General features: G+C 45.6%; 1 protein-coding gene across 9 annotated transcripts in view; it reads right to left on the minus strand.

Annotated features, from left to right (window-relative positions):
- Nucleotides 1–20259, minus strand: part of EHMT1 (euchromatic histone lysine methyltransferase 1) — a 150123-nt gene extending 129864 nt beyond the window's left edge. For 3 of the 9 annotated variants that reach the window (XM_053374552.1, XM_053374553.1, XM_053374551.1), the window contains exon 1: nucleotides 20164–20230. The gene's annotated coding sequence lies outside the window, so the exon portion shown is untranslated. Of the gene's footprint in view, nucleotides 1–18068; nucleotides 18188–20163 lie in introns of those variants that run through there. The other 6 variants (XM_053374557.1, XM_053374558.1, XM_053374554.1 and 3 more) reach the window with 6 other exon arrangements.
- Nucleotides 20260–20821: the final 562 nt, after the last annotated feature.

The following is a 20821-nucleotide window of genomic DNA, read 5'->3' on the forward strand; positions in this document are numbered from 1 at the left end:
GCCACACACTGCCACCATAAGCAGTGGATCTCCCAATTAAGAGGTAAAAACCAAATAAGAATAAGAGAAGAAACCAGGTTTAAATTGATTGATTTGGTGAAACGGAAGCCAAAATGGAAGTCAGCTTCCGATTTCTGCGGACAGGCTCTGCAAGGGGACTTTTTATGAATGGAAGCAGAACATAGTATTTGCAGCTTTGGAAACTTTGTAACAGTTTGACTTTGGACTTTTGAGAGACTCTATTTCTCTTGGGTACATATTGGCTACAACTGTGTCAAGTTGTCCTTTGGATAAAGGTAGGATACACATTGCCAGCTAGACAGAATTTGACAGATTGATACTTTGGCAGAGTAGAAAGTAAAAACACTTATATACAGTGGTACCTCAGGTTACATATGCTTCAGGTTACAGACTCCGCTAATCCAGAAATAGTACCTCGGGTTAAGAACTTTGCTTCAGGATGAGAACAGAAATAGTGCTCCGGCGGCGCGGCAGCAGAAGGAGGCCCCATTAGCTAAAGTGGTGTCTCAGGTTAAGAACAGTTTCAGGTTAAAAACGGACCTCCAGAACGAATTAAGTACTTAACCCGAGGTACCACTGTACAACAAAATTCATTCAAAAGGAAATTGAAAGAAAAAAAGAAAAAAGAGATCTTAGGTGAAATTATGGAAAAGGAGAAACAATTGTCAAAAAAAGCTAATAAAGAGTCAGTCAAGCAGGCAATTAGGATATTACAAACCCAATACTCTATGATAGTTAATGAAGAAATTAGCTGGAAGATAAAAAGAATGAAACAGAAATCTTTTGAAAATGCCAATAAATCAGGAAAACTGCTAGCGTGGCAGCTGAAAAAAAGTGAACAAAAAACTCCATAAATAAAATTAATATAAATGGAAAGATTGCAGATAAGACAAAGGAAATAAGAGCAGCATTTGTAAAGTATTTCTCAGAATTGTATAAGAAAGGAAAGGAAAAAATTAGAGGAATGTATAAAAAATTAGAGGAATGTATAAAAAATAGTAATCTGCCAAAAATAAGAGAGGAACAAATGGTATTTTCAATACTCAGATAACAGCTCAATAAGTACTAGAGGCTATTAATTGGACAAAAAGTGGCAAGTCTCCAGGACCTGATGAACTAACGGCAAAATATTATAAAAAATTAAGTGAACAATTGGTAAACCCATTGAAAGATGTGATGAATGAGATTTTAAAAACAGGTGAAATCCCAGAAACATGGAAAGAAGCTTATATTGCAGTAATTCCAAAAACAAGATTCAGATACGTTGCAAATAAAACATTATAGGCCTATTTCTCTATTAAATAATGATTATAAATTATTTGCAAACATTTTAGCTACCAGAATGAAAAAAATATTAAGCGAGTATATACATCAAGATCAGGCAGGATTCCTTCCAGGTAGACAAACGAAAGAGAATATTCTGAATGTAACAGAATACCTGGAGGTAAAAAATGGGGGGGGGGAGCCACAATGATGTTTACAGATGCTGAAAAATCCTTCGACAATGTTTCTTGGGATTTTATGGAAAAAATTGCTTGAAGAAATTAATTGTGGATTTAAATTTTTAAAAGGAATACAAGCAATATATTCAGAACAAAGTGCTAAGCTAATTGTAAATCAGGTGATGATGAATGAATGTAAGATACAAAAAGGAACTAGACAAGGATGTCCATTATCACCGCTGTTGTTTACTCTGGTCCTGGAAGTACTTGCAAGAAATATAACAGCAGATAATGAGATCACAGGGATAAAAACTGGAAAAAATGAATCTAAATTGAAAGTTTATGCTGATGATTTAGTAATTATGGTGGAGGATCCAAAAAACTCTCTCCCTAGAGTTATAGAAAAGATTCAAGAATTTGGGGAACTGGCAGGATTTAATTTAAACAAAACTAAGTTATTAGTTTAAAATTTGAAGGAAGAAGAGAAAAAAGAGTTGACGCAAAGTATTGAAATAGAATGTTATATTATTTATAAAGTCACAGAGCTGCGTCCTATACTTCTTCATTGACAATTGTGACAACTAATCTTTTTTATTTTTGATTTTTTTTTTAGAAATAAACCTGAATTTTTCTTTCGTTTCTTTTCTCAATACCTACCTGTCATTATTAAAACTCAAGGGAGAAAACTGAAAAATGCTATTACTATTACTTAAGTGTATTGGTCGCTTTCACTATCAAAGTTACTCAAAGTGACTTACAATATATATTAAACATGTACATTAAAATCCTAGTTTTAGAGGTAAACTCTAAAACATGGATGGCACTGTGGGTTAAACCACAGAGCCTAGGACTTGCCGATCAGAAGGTTGGCGGTTCGAATCCCTGTGACGGGGTGAGCTCCCATTGCTCAGTCCCTGCTCCTGCCAACCTAGCAGTTCAAAAGCACGTCAAAGTGCAAATAGATCAATAGGTACCGCTCCGGTGGGAAGGTAAACGGCGTTTCTGTGCGCTGCTCTGGTTTGCCAGAAGTGGCTTAGTCATGCTGGCCACATGACCCGGAAGCTGTGCACCGGCTCCCTCGTCCAATAAAGCAAGATGAGCACCGCAACCCCAGAGTCGGCCATGACTGGAACTAATGGTCAGGGGTCCCTTTACCTTTATCTTTTTAGGGCAGGGTTAAAACATTCCACCCAACTAAGGGCATCACAGATAGTTAAGAATCAAAGGCCTGGTGAAAAAGAAGTTTTTGCCTGGCACCAAAAGTTATTTAAGGATGATGGCACCAGTCAAACATCCCAGGGAGAGGTAACCCACAAGCAGGGAGCCACCAATAAAAGGCCACCCTGTAGGTCATTTTACAGTCCAAATCTCTCTGCTTGAAGCAGGAAACTCAGAGGAAAGGCATCCTCAACTGATTTTCCAGTTCTCCAGTCAACCTGGAGACGACCTCACAGAGCTCACCCCTCTAGACAACTGGTTCCATAGTCAAGCTTCTGCTCCCAAGTTCTACCCTCCTGTAACATTAACATATTAGCTCTACTTCTGTTTTCTGGAGAATAAAGGTGCAAGCAGATGAGGGGATTATTGCATTATTTTTCCTGGTTACAATATCCCAGTTTCAGATATCCATTTTATGCTGCATTAGCTGCTGGGTTATGGCTCTTTCTATCTTTCTTTTTGGGTTATGGCTTTCTGATCAACATACCACCACCACCTTTCACGTTTCGTTCACACCAGAAGGCACGAAGTGACACAACAACATTGCTGGACATGTCACTACCCTCTGTGCGCATGTACACTTCTGTACCCCTATGATTCACCCAGAAAAAGAAGAACTGCATGTTCAAATAGTGCTCCAAATTTTGTCATGTCAAGACCTTTGAAAACCATGGGGAAATTGCAGGAGCCTAAAACTCCTGCAATTTCCCAAGCTAATGGGGTTACAAATGGATTTTTCCTGGAATCAATTAACAGGAAAATGATTGCTAAGCTAGATTCCGCTAGCTTTCCATTAGTGGATTTTATGTCATGTGAAAGATCACATAAAATACACAAAAATTACCAGGTAAGGAAATGTCACGGAACTGGAATGACGCACTTTCTGAGTGTATCCAATTATTTCAACCTTTCCTAATAGGACTTGTTTTCCATACCATCCTTGTTTTCCCTCTTCTGAACCCATTCCAATTTCTATAAGTCCACCAAACATTTAAAGCATGTGACTTCCCTCAAGGAATCATGAGAAATGTAGTTTGCTAAGCATGCTGGAAATCATAGTTCTGTGAGAGAGAAACTCAGTTCCCCGGAATTTTGGGGGGAAGTCACATGCTTTAAATACAGTGGTACCTCGGGTTAAGAACTTAATTCGTTCTGGAGGTCCGTTCTTAACCTGAAACTGTTCTTAACACCTGAGGTACCACCCGCTGCCACTGTGCCGCCAGAGCACGATTTCTGTTCTCATCCTGAAGCAAAGTTCTTAACCCGAGGTACTATTTCTGGGTTAGCGAAGTCTGGAACCTGAAGCGTCTGGAACCCGAGGTACCACTGTGTATGGTGTGCAAGCAGCCTACTTCCTTCTCAAACTGCAGCACCCAGAACTGGACCCAGTATTTAATGAGAGGTTAAGCTACTGTAGGATAAAGTGGAGCTGCTATTGCTATGGATTTCATCATAATTTTTCAGAATTTCATCATCATCGCTGCTATTACTCATTTCAATTGCTTGATGTCTTGAGGTGACTTATATTATCAAAAATGTACTGCAATTTTAAAAATCCAACAGAGGAGGGGAAAAGGCCCGTGATGATGATGATGATGATGATAATAATAATAATAATAATAACAATAGTAATAATAATCTATTACTTGTTGTGACCTAAGAAACTATGGTTCATATTAATGCAGCTAAAAATTGCATTAGCCTTTTTTGCATCACATTGTACAATCCCAAGATTCTTTTCACATATAATACTGTCAAACAAGTCCCCCCTCATCCCATGCATTTAATTTCATTGCCATTATAGTTTTGTTCACTACTTTGTTTTTGGAAAGGTGTGGCTGGGCCCAAGGCAAAGTGAAGCAGAAAGGAGAAAAACTAGGAGGAGGAACAGGAGAACAACAACCCAGGTCCTGTATCCCCATATTTAACCTCACAAATGATCTGATACCTGGTCATGAGAAACATCTGTAGGAGAATATTTTTAAGAATATTCACTCTATAGCTTTTTTTAAAAAAAGAAATTATGCAACCTGTGTTCAGTCAGACAAACAACAACAATGTGGGAATGAAGTAATATTCTATTTCATTGCAAATTAGCATGGCTTGAGTGGTCAGATTTCCAACACGGTTTAGGAAATATATGCTTTACAGTGGTGCCCCGCAAGACGAATGCCTCGCAAGACGGAAAACCCGCTAGACGAAAGGGTTTTCCGTTTTGGAGGCGCTTCGCAAAACGAATTTCCTATGGGCTTGCTTCGCAAGACGAAAATGTCTTGCGAGTTCCTGCGGGGTTTTTTTTTCTTTTTCCCCCCTTTTTCCCAAGCCGCTAAACCGCTTATCAGCTGAGCCGCTAAGCCGCTTAACAGCTGATCCGCTAAGCCGCTTAACAGCTGATCGCTAAGCCGATTATCAGCTGATCCGCTAAGCCGCTTATCAGCTGATCCGCTAATCCGCTAATCAGCTGATCCACTAAGCCCGCTAAGCCGCTAATAGCGCTAATCCACTAATGGGTTTGCTTCGCAAGACAAAAAAACCGCAAGACGAAGAGACTCGCGGAACAGATTCTTTTCGTCTTGCGAGGCACCACTGTAGCAATAGGAAACGGTTTCAATTTAAATCAGCCTTTCTTCCTCACTGTTTTAAATCATATACCGGTACTTTTCTCCCTATATCTACCCCCCATCCCAAAAGCTCTTTTTTTCCCTCAACATCTAGCTAAATCAACTTAAAGATAAAGGTAAAGGGACCCTGACAATTAAGTCCAGTCGCAAACGATTTTGGGGTTGCTGCGCTCATCTCGCTTTACAGGCCAAGGGAGCCGGCGTTTGTCTGCTTCCACAGACAATTTTTCCGGGTCATGTGGCCAGCATGACTAAGCCGCTTCTGGTGAACCAGAGCAGCGAATGGAAATGCCATTTACCTTCCCGCCAGAGCGGTACCTATTTATCTACTTGCACTTTGATGTGCTTTCAAACTGCTAGGTTGGCAGGAGCAGGGACCAAGTAACGGGAACTCACCCCGTTGTGGGGATTTGAACCACCGACCTTCCGATCGGCAAGTCCAAGCAGCACAGTGGTTTAACCCACAGCACCACCCGCGTCCCTTATCAACTTAGATAATCCTAAACTAGCCAGACCAACATAGCAGCTTCCTATGCTCTTTTTTTTTGCTTTGCAGCTTCTCCAGCAAATAACGACCTTGTATGTGCATCAAACCAGTCTCATGATTCAGTTCTAGAGGCAAAAGCACTTACTCCCCCAAATTTGATAAAGTTCCCTTCCATAATCAAACTTCAAACCTTTTTTTTCCCCCTTTCCTATTTCTGATCTGATCTCATAGAAGGGAAAGACCCACCGCCACCATTTCAGTTGCTTGATTCCCCACCTCACCATCCGAGTTGCAGGATTGTCAAGTGTGTCGCATGCCTAATGGGATCTCTGGCTCTGCCTACCCACTAGCCCCATAACTGCCCTCTGCACCATGCTTAGCCCCACAGGCCCCCGTGGGTACCAGAGGCCACTAGTTTATGCTAAAACTATAACCCTCAATGCCCGTTCCCTACAAATCCCTCAGCATTTTCAGTTGACAATCAGCTCACTCCAATTTCATCATCTCCCGGAAGGATTCATTAGCGGTAGATTGCCTCATGGCTTTCTCTATCCCTATCAAGAACAAGAATGAACCAAACTATGTATTTTATTTTTTATTAAGTTCACCTTAAACTTGAAAGACAATTTGCTTTCCTTAGAAGCATGGGTAGGGGACCTTTTTCAGCCAGAGGGCTGCTTTTCTTTCTAGGAAACCTTCCAAGGGCAAAATGCCAGTGGCAGTCAGTGCCAGAGGCTAAACTGGATGAAGCAAGAAAGCTAAATGTTACATGTGTATGGTAGGCTAGTTTCTACCATACACTCTTGTCCTGGCAAGAAAGAGGCATTATCCATGTTTAAGGACACAATTCAACCAGACCAGGAAAATAAACCTTGGCGTGTGAAGTATGCACACAGGAGAACTGATGTACTCCCATAGGCTGTTCCCAACTGAAGTAGTAAGTTTGAATTTATTTAAGCATAAGTAAAAACTGAATTCCTTTCCAAACAGCCATGTCTATCTCTTTACATATTTGTCAGCAACGCCTGAAGGGAATATATTTATTTTTAAAAACACAAAATTGTAAGGAAGTAGTAACAAGTGCTACGAAGGGACGCGGGTGGCGCTGTGGGTTAAACCACAGAGACTAGGACTTGCAGATCAGAAGGTCGGTGGTTCGAATCCCTGTGACAGGGTGAGCTCCCGTTACTCGGTCCCTGCTCCTGACAACCTAGCAGTTCGAAAGCACATCAAAGTGCAAGTAGATAAATAGGTACTGCTCCGGCGGGAAGGTATACGCCGTTTCTGTGCGCTGCTCTGGTTCGCCAGAAGCGGCTTAGTCACGCTGGCCACATGACCCGGAAGCTGCACACCGGCTCCCTCGGCCAATAAAGTGAGATGAGTGCCACAACCCCAGAGTCGGTCACAACTGGACTTAATGGTCAGGGGTCCCTTTACCTTTACCTTTAACAAGTGCTACCGGTGCGCCACCACCACTACAGAACATTGATAGGCATTACAGTGGTACCTCCATTTTCGAACGTAATCCATTCCGGAAGACTGTTCCGAGTTCTGAAATGTTCGAAAACCGAAAACTCATTAGCCGACAGCTATTGCACTCAGGATCTTGTACTCAGCAGAAGCCACGTGGCATGTTCCACTTCCGAGGCGTGTTCGAAAACTGAAGCATTTACTTCCGGGTTTACAGAGTTCGAAAACCGAAACGTTCATCAACGGAAACGTTTGAAAACCAAGGTACCACACTGTACCTAGAAATGTCCTGCACAGCACAATCTTATGCAAATGTATTCAGATACAAAGTCCCCATGCATTCCATGGGGCTTCTTTCCTACCATAGCCTGAAATCCTAAACCCACATAAATGGGACCAAGCCCCATTTAAGGACTTACTTCTAAGTAGACACGGTTAGGTTTGCACTGTTGAAATGATTAAGACTGCAGCTGTAGTCTGACACTGCATTGCCTGCTACTTCCAGAGTGTTAGCATGGCCGTCCTATAAAATAGGATTAGATTGGCCTAGAAACAGAGACAAATACATTGCGAAGGTCACCCAAGAGAATACTGCACTGATCTTTTAATGCAGGGGTCAGCAAACTTTTTCAGCAGGGGGCTATCCCTCAGACCTTGTCCCTCAGACCACTGTCCCTCAGACCTTGTGGGGGGGTCACACTATATTTTTGGGGGGTGACGGGAGGAATGAAATAATTCCCATGCCCCACAAATAACCCAGAGATGCATTTTAAATAAAAGGACACATTATACTCATGTAAAAACATGCTGACTCCCGGACCGTCTGCAGGCTGGATTGAGAAGGGGATTGGGCCAGATCCAGCCCCTGGGCCTTAGTTTGCCTACCCATGTTTTAATGGCTTTCTTCTTTAAATAAAAAGACATTTCTGAAGCTCTCCACATCAAAAGCAAACGCAGGGAGATACAGTGTATGTCAATCTGTCCATCCATTTCCAACCCCACCCCCCATGTCTTTTGAACAGTTGTTTACTGCAGCCAACTGCAGAGAAACACAGTGGCTTAACTTGCCAACTCCCTCTGAAGGATTAGTCTTCCAGTGTGCATGCTCCCGCAAGATTTCTTTCTCTTTCTCTCTCCTTTCAGACATTGCATCCATTTCATGAAATGAGAACTGCAGCCATGGACGTTAAGAAATGCCATTTCAAGAATAGAGTTCACACAACACGTATCAGCCCATAAACAATTCCAAAGTTCACCTTGATGTTCCTTAGCACCATGTGCTATTTACTTCCCAAGGACTGAAAAAACAATCTTCAGGCTCAGATGTGCTTTCCGTCTCATGAAAGGTGTATGACTTTCGATATAATTCTGTATTTTCTCTCTCTCTCTAGGAGACTGGCGATTATTTTGTCTGCCCTTGACTTTTTCACTAAACACAGAAAGGTGAGGTTTTTGTTGTTTTGGGGGATTTTTTAAAAACTGATGAACATAGGAAGCTATCTGAAACTGAAGTCACACCAATCAAGCTCTACAGGGTTTCAGGCAGGGGGACTTTCAAAGCCCTACCTGGAGGTACCGGGAATTGAACCAGGAACCTTCTGCATGCAAAGCAAATGCTCTGCCACTGAGCTATTGATGGGCTGCTCCCTTTGACGCCTATTTCTGGACCTCGTTATGAGCCCAGTATGACACACTGCAAACTCTGGGAAAAGGAACTGGGGGTTTTTCCCTTCCCAGTCCCTGGGCCAATGGGATTTTTCCTTCTCTGTTCTTTTATTCTAATCTATATTGGTTTCTCTTTACTCTTTAAAAGGTAACTGCAGAACTGATTATCTTTTAAGAAGACCCATATTTATTAAAGATCTCTAAAAACCTGACTCATCAATGCTTTGGGGGGAAAGGTGATGAAGTCTGGAAGACATTTATATGCTGGATTCAATAGCTTCCTTAATTTCAATGGGCCTATACTGTGCTAAGGAACATCAAGGTGAACTTTGAATTATAGTGCTGGAGGAGACTCTTGAGAGTCCCATGGACTGCAAGAAGATCAAACACATCCATTCTTAAGGAAATTACCCCTGAGTGCTCACTGGAAGGACAGATCGTGAAGCTGAGGCTCCAATACTTTGGCCACCTCATGAGAAGAGAAGACTCCCTGGAAAAGACCCTGATGTTGGGAAAGATGGAGGGCACAAGGAGAAGGGGACGACAGAGGACGAGATAGCTGGATAGTGTTCTCGAAGCTACCAGCATGAGTCTGACCAAACTGCGGGAGGCAGTGGAAGACAGGAGTGCCTGGCGTGCTCTGGTCCATGGGGTCACGAAGAGTAGGACACGACTAAACAACTAAACAACAACAAATACTGAGTAGCACTAACATTGCATATAACCCACAATATTTTACCTTATTCCAATTTGTGTGGCTAGTAACATAATAGGCAGTGCTACTTTTCTAGAAAATGAGGTGCCAGAACTCACCATGAACACCTCCCTTGTTCAATGGTGCCCACCTGAGAGGTGCCGGAACTGAGTTAAGGTGAGCTACGTTGAAAAAAACAGGGTTAATCACTATACAACACTATATATCAGATCTGGGTATAGTCAGTATTTGAATTTCCTGTTTTTGTTGAGAGACACAATAAAGTTCTGATTTGGTTTCCTGACAGGTGGGTCCGCCAAGCTTTCCATCACTATACTAAAAACTTCACTTGCAGAAATCGTATAAACTCTTGTGCTGCAGTCCAGCAGTGTCACTTTTGAACAAGAGCCAAGCTTAGTTCCCATTTATAGTGTGCAGTCACCATTTTACATTACCTCAAATGTAATGCCCTGGCCAATAGATCTATGAAATTTATTGATTTCATAGCTCTGTAGCAGAGCTTTCCAAACTTTTCATGTTGGTGACACACGTTTTAGACATGCATCACCTTGTGACACAGTAATTCAGCTTTACTAGCAAACTGGAGGTTAAAGTAACCCCTTTTAAGCCCCAGGAAGAGCACAGGAAGAGCTTGCATGACACACGTACACACTGCTCTATAGCCTAGATAGATGGGAAACGGGGAGAGGTTGCAGCACTCATCAGCAATGTCATGCCAGGGGCCCCAAGAGATCCGGTTCCACCCCTGATTGTAACCTGTCAGAAGTCAGGACATCAATAAGAAGATGAGCTGGCCCATTAATCCCCATCTAGGAACAAGCTTCCCTCCTTGAAAGTTGGAAATTGGTTCCTATGGATTTCCTTTTTCAAAGACACTGGCCTAAATGAGCAGTCGATAATACGTGATTGCGTGACAATGGCCATCACCACTTGCAGGCCTAGACACAGAGGAAATGAATTGGAACATTAAAACCCACGTTCATCTTATAATGCCAATGCAAGCAAATTCTTCCCCAACCACCTTAAAAGTAGGGCTAGAAATCACTGGTGGTGTTTGTTTGTTTGTTTGTTTGTCTAATAAAGATTAGCCGCACTAATAGTTGCCACTTCGTAATTGCAATACTTTGCAAGGAAAGCAGACAGGTAAAAGAAAACTTTTGTTTGCCCAAGTATCTTTGCATAAAGTGTTCTTGAGAAATAAACTGAATAAATTACAACAATAGCAGTAATAGTCTTGACAGGTTTAGGAGGACAAATGAAATGACAATGACTACAGATATTTTTAAATTGTCACCATTAATTCCCAATCACTATGACCCACTTGATTTTGCATTGGGAATTTCAGACCCACATCCCAGTGATACACTTCACATTAAACACCAGCACTATCCAACTTAATAAACATTTCCTGTGCAACGCAAACCCGTGCATGTTCACTCAGGAAGAAATCCCACTGTGTTTCGGCGAGGATTACTTTCAGGCAGCCGTGCACAGAACTGCAGCCTTAAACCACTGAACTCACCTTTGTGGTTTTCCAAGGGAACTGTGAGAATAGAAACAGCTTAGCACCTTTTCCCTTTCCAAATACCGTATTTTTCGCACCATAGGACACACTTTTTCCCTCCTAAAAAGCAAGGGAAAATGTGTGTGCGTCCTATGGAGCGAATGCAGGCTTTCGCTGAAGCCTGGAAAGTGAGAGGGGTCGGTGCGCACCGACCCCTCTCGCTCTCCAGGCTTCAGGAAGCTATCCGCTAGCCGTGGGAGACCCAGCTCTCCCACGGCTAGCGGAGCGCTGCATTAATCCCGAAGCTTGGGGCGTGCGGAGCTCAGCACGCCCCAAGCTTCTGGGTGCCGGCAAGGTCTCCGCTAGCCGTCTAGACCTTACCGGCACCCAGAAGCTTGGGGCGCGCTGAGCTCCGCAGCCCCAAGCTTCGGGATTAGCGCTCCGCTAGCCGTGTCTAGGCTGCGGATAGCAGCCTGCTTCCCGGAGCGTCGGGCGCCCTGAAAGCAGAGCGCCCGGCGCTTCGGGAACACATCCGCAGCCTAGGCAACCCTGCGGGAGATCCCGCAGGGATGTTTGGCTGCGGATAGCAGCCTGCTTCCCGGAGCGTCGGGCGCCCTGAAAGCAGAGCGCCCGGCGCTTTGGGAACACATCCGCAGCCTAGGCAACCCTGCGGGAGGTCCCGCAGGAATGTCTAGGCTGCGGATAGCAGCCTGCTTCCCGGAGCGTCGGGCGCCCTGAAAGCAGAGCGCCCGGCGCTTTGGGAACACATCCGCAGCCTAGGCAACCCTGCGGAAGGTCCCGCAGGAATGTCTAGGCTGCGGATAGCAGCCTGCTTCCCGGAGCGTTGGGCGCCCTGAAAGCAGAGCGCCCGGCGCTTTGGGAGCACATCCGCAGGGTGGGGAGCCCTGCAGGAGTTCCCCGCAAGGCTCCCCAAGCTGCGGATAGCAGCCTGCCGCCCGGCGGGCGGGGCGCCCTGAATCAGAGCGCCCCTCGCGCCGGGCAGACATCCGCAGGGTGGGGAGCCCTGCAGGAGTTCCCCGCAAGGCTCCCCAAGCTGCGGATAGCAGCCTGCCGCCCGGCGGGCGGGGCGCCCTGAATCAGAGCGCCCCTCGCGCCGGGCAGACATCCGCAGGGTGGGGAGCCCTGCAGGAGTTCCCCGCAAGGCTCCCCAAGCTGCGGATAGCAGCCTGCCGCCCAGCGGGCGGGGCGCCCTGAAGCAGAGCGCCCTGCGCGCCAGGCAGACATCAGCCAGCCCCACAAGCTCGGGGGACAGCAGGGAGGCGCAGCGCCACTATCCCGCTGTTCCTCGACCTGGTTCGGTTTCCCTGACCTGCTTTTGGGGGGGAAATAAAGGGAAATTTTTTTTCCTTTATTTCCCCCCAAAAAAACTAGGTGCGCCCTATGGTCCGGTGCGTCCAATCGTGCGAAAAATACGGTAACAAAGTTGAAGGGATAACGAAGAAAGGCGATGGAGACACACACAGTGGTTTAAGAGTGTAGGAGAAGTTAGGTCTGTTATACAACCACAGAAATGGATACTGGGGAGGGACCAATTCCACCTATGTGATGGCCAGGCTTACAGTCCCTGGCAGATGGTCACCCAACATCTGCTAAAAAACCTCCAATGAAGGAGAATCTACCACCTTCCCAAGGTAGTGTGTCAAGCAGCTCTTACCAGGGGTTATATTTGTTTCAAATGCATGGTGTGGACATGTCACTACAACATCTTGAGGGCTCAATGTAGGCAACCTTTAGAGGTTTTACACCCTCACGTATCACTCACCCCTTTTATCAGCTTTTGGGTGCATGTGAAGGCTGCCACTTTTGTAGGCAAAGGAGAGAGGGAGAGGGAGAGGGAGAAGTAAAGTATGTTTGGTCGCCCTGCCGCTACACTGTCTCTTAACCCAGTGTTCCCCAACCTTGGGCCTCCAGCTGTTTTTGGACTACAATTCCCATCATCCTTGACCACTGGTCTTGCTAGCGAGGGATGATGGGAGTTGTAGTCCAAAAACAGCTGGAGGCCCAAGGTTGGGGAACACTGTCTTAACCCACACCCAAAACAGTCTTTACCAGCATGGCTTCCCACAAAGAATCCCAGGAACTGTAGATCGTTAAGGCTGCTGGGAACTGTAGCTCTGAGAATTGTCTTCTAATGCCTCTCAGAACCCTTAAACTGCAGTTCCCATGATTCTTTAGGGAAAGCCATAAAAGTGACATTAAACAGTGCTCCAAATGTATGCTGTGAATGTGACCAAAGTCTGGTCTTGGGATGAGGAGGTCCTTTTTTGAATCAGGTCCCATTTTCAAGGGAAGCAGCAGGTCATCCAGTGGGGTGTCCAAAGCTCCTTCCTCGTGCATAAAGCATTAAACCGAGACAAGAGAAGAGAAATGGCTCAGGTATTCTTTATGAAGTCAAAATGTGAGAAAGCAATAAATTACCTCACAGCAGGTTCAGGCTCAAGTTAAAAGACTAGAAGGAATAAAAAGCGAGGAGTTCAAGCATTTCCCCATCAGAGATCACCAGTCAAGTTAAAAGGAGGGTGATGTGGGAAAGTGGGAATCCCCCTCACAATCAGCCACAGTTCAGGTAAGTGGTAGCGAAATTACTGGGGGTTTTTTTTAGAGCCAGCCAGCTTGATTATTGCTCAGGGCAACCCTGTGTTTTAACTCAGAAGTAAATCCAACTGGCCACATCCACACTGTCACAAACCTTTTCACAGCCATGGCTCCCTGCACAGAATCCTGGGAAGTGTGGCTTATTAAGCATGCTGAGAGCTATTAGAATACCCACTATTCCCCTCACAGAGCTATCGTTCCCAGAGGATTGATGCTTAAAACTCATAATCACACTGTGCACCTTGACTGTGGGGTACCATTTGCTCCTTTGCCTCAGGCAGCAACATTTATTGTACCTATGAGTCCAGTCAACTATGGCCAATGGCCATGCTGACTAGCATGATGGGAGCTGGAGGGCCACAGCTTCCATATCCCAAGCTATGTAAAAAAAGGTACATTGTTCCTCTGATGGTCCAGCAAGAGATCACAGCAAAAGATCTGAGAACTACAACTGGAGAAAATAATCTGTATTGAGCCTTGATTTGCAAATGCCAGTTAAAATACAGCCTGCAGTATCTGGACTAGAGGCAAATGCAATCCATCTCCAAAAAGAACAATTCCAAAATGAGTCAGGAGCTCAGCAGTCATGTTCTCCTGGCCTCCTCCAAATCTGATGGAGATCTCCTCATTTAAGTTGCATCCACTTGGTGAGCCCTGGGATTTCATGCCAATCACTCAAAACAATTGACCCTCCAAACCCCTCTCCTTTCCTGTATGGACAAGCAAGGAATGCATTCATGTGTTTTTGTCCTCTCCTGCATTCGTCTGCAAAGCATAGAATAAGCCACTTACCTGACTATAATCCTAGTCTAGCCACACCACTCCAAATTTCATCCCTTTAAGCTTCATGCTGGCTATTCACATCCACAGAAAAAGACAGGTCTTTTTCTGCTGCTTTTATATTTCAATCCACTTTCTGTTCCCCCCCTCCATCCTTAACATAAATCGTCATTCATTGGCCTGGAGATGCACCACTCCACCTGACATAACTGAAAGAGAAAATAAAAGGAATTGGTTCAGCATTGCATGCTCAGGCTTTTGGCCTTGGACAAACTCAGCTCTTACCTGATCAGCTAGGCTGACCCCCTCCCCAAGCACTGAACTCCATGTGAACTATTCCCCACGCTAAGGAAATATTTCTTCACACAGGGCATAGTTAAGATATGGAATTCACTCTTTCACTAGGTAGCAGTGGTGACCTATTTAAATGGCTTTAAATGTTGATTAGACAAATTCATGGTTGATGATGCTATCGATGGCAATTAGCCATATTCTACCTCCAGAGGCAGTTTGTCTCTAAATCCCAGTTGCTGGGAACCACAAATGGCTGTTGCACTCAGGTCCTGATTTCAGGCTTTCCACAGGTGTATCTAGTTAGCCTCTGTGAAAACAGGATGTAGTACTAGATGAATCTGACCTCATTCAACAGAATCTTATTACACTTTTAATGTGTAAGAAACTTTTGTGCCACAATGGTATATTTGCATTGTGATGTAATATGGAATAAAATTAAAAAAATTAAAAAAGAAAAAAAGACTTTTATGCCACAATGAGCTCAGTTATCTCTGAAGAGTTAAAACCTATACCTGACTAACTAGTTGTGAGGAATGGGAGCAAAGCTCATTGGTAAAGCACTTTTTTTTGCATTCAGAAGACGAGAGGTTCAATTCCTGGGATTTCCAGCTTAAAGGATAAGGTGAAAGAACAGGGAAGACCTCTACCTTGAACCCTAGAGAGCCACTGACAGTCAGAGTAGGTAATACCAAGTTTCCCAGTATCTCCCACAGGAATGGATGTCTTTTCTACAATGAGGCCAACTATGACACAAATACGCATCATCAAAACCAAAGGCCTGCTGCCACACGAACCTGAGCAAGCCCCACCCTATCCAAAAAATGAAAGAACAATGGAATGGAGAGGACAGGGAACAAAGTAAGCAAGCGGTTTATTTCTTTAGAAGTTGCGCCTCTCAAATGTAGACTCTCAGACTATCTAGCTCAGGGATTTTCAACCAGTGTGCCATGGCATCCTGCAGTGCCTTGAATGATGGTCAGGGGTGCCGCGGGCAACACTGGCCTCTGTCCTTCTTTCCTTACCTTGCTGCTGATGCCCTCTTGTGTCTTTGCCTCCCAAAGGATTGCACAGCTGTTTGTTGAAGCCCTGGCTACATGCTCCACAGGCGAGTGGTGCCTCTGGGGCTGGCCAGGGGATGCTGGTTGCCAGGAGCTGAAGCGGCCTTGGATTAAGCAGGCAAGTGGGTGAGGGAGCCTAGCCAGCCAGTCCACCAGCCCTTGCTGTTGGGAATGGACAGACAACTGGGAGGCCAGGCAGGCAAGCGCTGTGCTAGCCTTTCTTGTGCTTGCTGTGTACAAGGCCTGCCAGGGAGCTGAGTGCCTGGCACCAAAGGGGAGCTTTTTCGCCACGCAGGCCCAGCGGTGCCTGCAGCTACCACTGCCACCTCTCAAGGTGAGTAAGATGGTGGCCTCGCATTCACCTTCTGTCAGTCTCCGTTTGGCCGCTAACGCTGGGCGCATTCTCTTCCCAGGCCTCTGTGAGGAGACATGAGGAGTCACCTCTCTTTGGGGTGCAGGGGTAGAGGCTCAGGGACCAGGGGTGGTCATGGTGACTGCCCGCAGGACTCCCAAGGAGAGGAGGCTGAGGGAACACTTCACAAAGGAGGGTGTTTGAAAAAGGATGAGAAGCTGCCAGCTCTGCAGGCAAGGGTTGAAATAACTAGGATTCTGAATTTTGAAACATGTTTCCCCACAGGGGAGCTGCAGAAAGAATGTAGTTGGTCAAGGGAGCCGTGGACTCAAAAAGATAGAAAACCTCTGATTTAGCTGATTAATCTACTGGCAACCCCTGCCCTAACAGAGCAGGACCCCACTGGCTTATTTGGGGAGCAGGATAAATGAAAAGTGAATACACCACAACACACTAAAATACTAAAAAGTATTAGCAGTTGTCTGCCATCTTGTTTCAAAGGTATCCTCTCTGTTAACTATGTATACTAATAACATGGGGAGCCCTAAACCACTGGGTGCCCCAATTCTGTGCATATTGCACATACCTTTAAATCCGCCACTAATTATCTGTACGTTCCCACTTTTATCACTGAAACAGTTGCACAAACTTCAGCGGACATGCTCTATATTGCAAAGTATCAAGGACAGTGGAACCTCGGGTTGTGGACATAATCTGTGATGGAGGCACGTCCGCAACGCGCAGCGTTCGCATCCTGAAGCATCGCGTCAGCGCAGGTGCGATTTGGCACTTCTGCGCATGCACAAAGCACGATTTAGCGCTTCTGCGCATGCGGCGAAACCCAGAAGTAACCCGTTCCGGTACTTCTGGGTTTCCTGCACTCCACAACCCGAAAACACGTAACCTGAAGCGTCCGTAACATGAGGTATGACTGTACTACAACCCTAGCCTCCAGTTCAAGGGGAAGGCAGAGGGAAAGGAATCTTTTGTGCATGTTAAACTTCCTGTCACTGGTGCTACATTTAGAAGCTGCGCTTTTTAATCTCCAGAGATGCTCAGAATTATGACTATGACAGCTACTGAGACGGCGCGCTCAAGGAAGTTGGCAAGCACAGTTTTCTCGAAAGATTTGGCACCCAGATGTAGCATCTTCTTCAGTGTTTCTGAGTGTTCTATAAATGGGTACCAGTATGTTTAGAACACACACACAAAGCCTCCTCGTGGCTGAAAACCCTGTAAAGACCACTAGTAAAAAGATGCATAGTCTTCTTTCACCTTGAGATAAGTTCCTTTTCGGCCAATTTCCTCCACTCCTGCTTAGGAGCCAAGCAACTTTTAACATGCTCTTCCTTAAGGTGCATACACAAGATACATCTAAAGCACATGGCTTCCCCCCCCCCCCAAAAAAAACCCATGCTGGGAGCTACAGCTACAGCTCCCAGCTTTCTTAACCAACCACAGTTCCCAATACATTCTTTGGGAAAAGACGCATGCTTTAAATCTACAAAGCTGAAGCCTGGCAAAACCTGATCTGCGTGCTGTGCTGCTGTGTGAATTATTCCCAAAAAGGGCACAATGAGAAAGTCAAAAGAACAGCAGCCCCATCTAAAACTGGCAGCGAAACACCCTTCTCTAGTGGTCAGTTTGGCATGTCCTTCTTCTGTTATTTATCAAATTAAATGTATCCAAGGCAGAGGCACTGGATCTTAAAATGAGAATCGTGGTTCCAACGCTCCTACTAAGCCAGGCCTGGAACTGAAACAGACGATCTTGGGCAAGTTACTTGAACCTGAGCATGAAACAAAAATATTTATGCAATACTTACTACCTGCACTGTCAGAGGCAGTGTGCTTTTAATACCAGTTACTGGAAAATAGTGCAGGGAAGAGTGGCTGCAGCACTCTGGTCCAGCTTGCAGGCTTCTCACAGGAATCTGGTTGGCCACTGTGAGAACAGGATTTGTTTATTTTGTTTGCTTGTTTCATAAAATTTACACACCGCTTTAAAAAAACACCCTCAAAGAGTTTTTTAACCTTAATTTTTTGACATATATATATAAAATCTGACTGATTTGGATGGAAACAGAATCAATCTATTTTATGTGATTATGAAAAATTAGAGCAATCAATTGTTTCTATTAAATGGCCCTGCTGTGTTTGTTAGTATTCCTGTTGCAGTTAGAAGTTGCTCTTGGTTATTTCTATGAGTAAAGTGACTAATAAATATTAGTAGTGTTAATAACACTTAACTGGAGTGTGTATGGGCTGCACTCAGCTCTCACCTGTGGCTCCTAGAAGCTCTCAGCATGCAACAGCAGCCACACCCCAGGAATGGCTGTGATTGGCCAGCTAAACCAGGTGAAAGTAATTAGTAAGTTTCAAATCCTTCCCCTGCATACAAAGACTGCATACAATCCCATGGATTGAGCAGCTGAGAGCAATAGTGGATCCAATGGTTAAGAAGGTGGTTTCTGCACCTGCTGTAGTGTAGAGGGAAATGAGGGGCACATGGGGCTGCTCCAAAGTGGAGCCCCCCAAAGAGTTGAAATGATGCCTTGTATGCCTCCTTCCTGCAACTCCTGAATATAAGATGGTGCCAAACATATTGTTCTGCTTTCCTTTGGACAACATTGGTGAGGGCAGCCCAGGAACTCCCTACAAACTGACCCTAGGGAAGTCCCGTCTGTGCTGCCGGGTGCAGTAGTTTGACTTTACCCCAGGAGGTGAAATGTTTATGCTATGAAAACAACAACAACCTTTGAATTAAAGTAAATAAATCTCTGAATTAAAATAAATAAATACACAAATACAAGTTCTACCCCATAAAAAAGGAGGGGGGCGGAGCAAAAGCTTTAAGGGAATCTGATGCAGGTGTAGCCTCAACTCCATTGGCGGAATCCGCACCGTTGCAAGTGCGCTTGTGAAGGACACACCTATAAAGGACACAATTCTTTATAGCGCGGTGGTTCCCACACCTTCGGAACGCCCTGCCCCTTGATACTCAGCGGCCGCTTCCGCTGTGCTATTTTCGGCGCCTGCTGTTAAAAACGTTCCCGTTTCGGCAACCCCACTCAGGTGCTTAGAAATGGCTGAAGTGACTTTAATGTGCCTTACGCGTCTTAAACTTTTTGTATGTCTTAAAAAGCAAGTTTTTTAAAAAAAACAACGCAAACACATTTTATTTTTCGTAAGATTTAGATTAAACGTGTTTGGGTTTTTTTAAAAAAAACTTGCTTTACCCAACCAATAGTAACGAGGGGGAGCGGGGAAGGGTTGGCTTCCCCCAACCCTTCCCGCCCTCGGCTTGACCCACTGAGAGCCCCGCAGCCTGGACACCTCATAACAGCCCGTGGACCCCGCGCCCTGAATTCAGGCATAAGGCGGCCCTGCGTGCGCTTTACCAAAGGCCACACGCAAACAAGCACACGCTCCGTCCCCTCCCCTTCGGCTGGCCCCGCCCCTCCGGCGAGAACCCGGGCCCGAGGCCTCTCCACGCCGACCCCAGGACTCTGCATAGTCTGCCACCGCCGGAGGAACCCCGGAACCTGCATAGCAGCCACACCACCCTCTATTCCACCAAGCGCTCTATGCAGGGCTACGGGGGTGGGCATCCTCTCCCGGGCTGCTTTCTCCCCTCCCCCCCCCCGTCGCCCACAATGGAAGCGGCGAGCACGCCGGCTTTCCTTTGGAGGGACTGGACCGAACCATGGGGTGCCGGAGGGTGGGTGCGAGTACAGAACAGCGCGTGTGGAAGCTTCGCTGCCAGGTCGCGCCTGACTTGGGGCAATGCCATGAGCGGCCCTTCTTTCCCCGCACCCCGGGTCTGCCCCTCGACACCTCTTCCTCTTCCTCCTCCCAGCTCCCTCCTCCTCTTCCTCCCACAGCACCCCTCCCCAGTGAAGCCCCAAAAGTGTTACCAACCTCGGCATCCGCTGTGGCCGCGGCCGGAGCAACCCTAGAGCGTAACTCCGCCCACTTAGTTTTTTCCCCCTTCTCCCTTTTGAACGCTCTCAGGCGCGCGCGCCCCGCCCCCTTCCATTCATTCGCTAGGGAAGCTCCCGCTGCGCCTGCGCCGCCTTGCATGGCATGGCAGCGCCCACTGCTCCTCTCTGGCTGTCATTGTGGCGCCCATGAAAACTCCGTTTGTCCGTACAGTACCGCCCCGGGCCAGGAATGCCCACAGATCCGGGAGAAAGGGAAATTCTTGAAGGAGAGGGGAGAAGAGAAATTTTAAAAGTGCATTTTTATTTTTTTTAAAACGCATTTAAAAAGAAAATAAAGTTACATTTTTTGTTCTGCTTTCCCAAATCGATCTCACCTATGCACAGCTGTCAACTTTCCCCTTTTCTTGCGAGGAATCCTATTCGGAATAAGGGAATTTCCCTTTTTTAAAAAGGGAAACGTTGACAGCTGTGCACCTATGGGAAATAGGTTTTTTTTATTTTTAAAAAAAGTTTATATAAAAGCATGTGGGTGTTATTTTTGTTGTACAGGTATGTAGAGTGTGGTTGTACACAATTCTGGTATTCTCCCAGGGGCGGGGGGGAGGCCCTTCCTTCCCCATGCCTGGAAGTAAGAA

The sequence above is a fragment of the Podarcis raffonei genome, chromosome Z (genome assembly GCF_027172205.1).
Source record: "Podarcis raffonei isolate rPodRaf1 chromosome Z, rPodRaf1.pri, whole genome shotgun sequence".
NCBI lineage: Eukaryota > Metazoa > Chordata > Lepidosauria > Squamata > Lacertidae > Podarcis > Podarcis raffonei.